Below are 1291 nucleotides of genomic sequence, written 5' to 3' on the forward strand. Positions count from 1 at the left end.
GGTTCAAGTCCTCTCTCCAACACATAGTTAAGCAAGCAGCTTAATCTCTCAGTGCTCCAGGTTAAGACTAAATTTCAGAGAAGGCGCTAACCTTCACTGGTGGAGGGAATTCTCTTTACCAATGAAAACACAGGTCCAGGTCCCATCCCTATAATCCCAAGACAATAAAATGAATTTATTTTAAAAGTTTCTCAAATGCGGGCCTGTGAACAAAATATGCTCATCTTATTCACACACACAAAAAAGTTTTCATACATCTTATAAGAATTTTCCTTCCAGCTCTAAATGATTCATAACTAGAAGGGGGCTTTATGTCATGTCTATGTTGACAGGAAGGGCTGCAAATGGGATAATTCAAATAAGCACACTGGCTTTGCCTGTTTCCTCCAAAAAGGATTTGAGCAACACATCACTGAGTTAAATCACAGATTCAGACCTGCAAGGGACCTTAAAGGTCATTTAGATCAACATCTTTTTACAGACGAGGAAACCAAGGCAGAGGTTAAGTGCCTACCTCTAGGCACTTAGGTAGCAGAGCTGTGAATGGAACTTGGCTCTTCTGACTCCCAATCCAGTGCTCTTTCTATCACACCACTCTCACACCACAATCAAACTCTGGGAATGAGAAATGCACCTCCCCTGCTCCAAAACCTCAGGATAGATAACAAAGAAGCGCTCATGTCAATGTATGGCAAAATAGTACAATGGCAAGAAGCTAAGCTGTAGAAGGGCTTACTATTAAGAAGAATATCTACCAAGTGCTTAGCACACATAACACCTGGCACAAAGTTCATTCTCTTCTCTGCCTCACCTCCCCTTCCTTCCCCCTCCTCCCATGGAGTCTTACTCCAGCTTTAATTTGGAAGCAACGTTACTTCACCTCTCTGGCCCCAGATCCTCATCGGTAAAGATAAAGGGGCTGGGATGACACAACCTCCATTCTATGACTAGTTCTAGGCTCCTCTGGACTTTGTCTTCTGGAGTCTGAACTCTCTAGGCTGACAGGTGCCTTTATAGCAAGGATGAGGGTCCTGACTCAGCGAGGAGGTTCTGCCCTCGGAGTTACTTTTCCAGGAGAAGTAACGGGACTGCAATGAGCCATCTACATATTTGCCAAGCCCTTGGAATCATCACGCTTGTGCGAGACAGTGAGCCAAGGCCAGGGTGTGGTGTGTAGCTGTTTATACTAACCTATGAAAGGAATGGTTCCAAGCCCACTGTGGTTCATTCACTCATTGTTCTGTGCTTGGGAGTAAACAGAATGACTTTTTAAAAAGGCAAACAAGGTACA

This window comes from Phascolarctos cinereus, unplaced genomic scaffold, assembly GCF_003287225.1.
Source record: "Phascolarctos cinereus isolate Bilbo 61053 unplaced genomic scaffold, phaCin_HiC Scaffold_5;HRSCAF=322, whole genome shotgun sequence".
Classification (NCBI taxonomy): Eukaryota; Metazoa; Chordata; class Mammalia; order Diprotodontia; family Phascolarctidae; genus Phascolarctos; species Phascolarctos cinereus.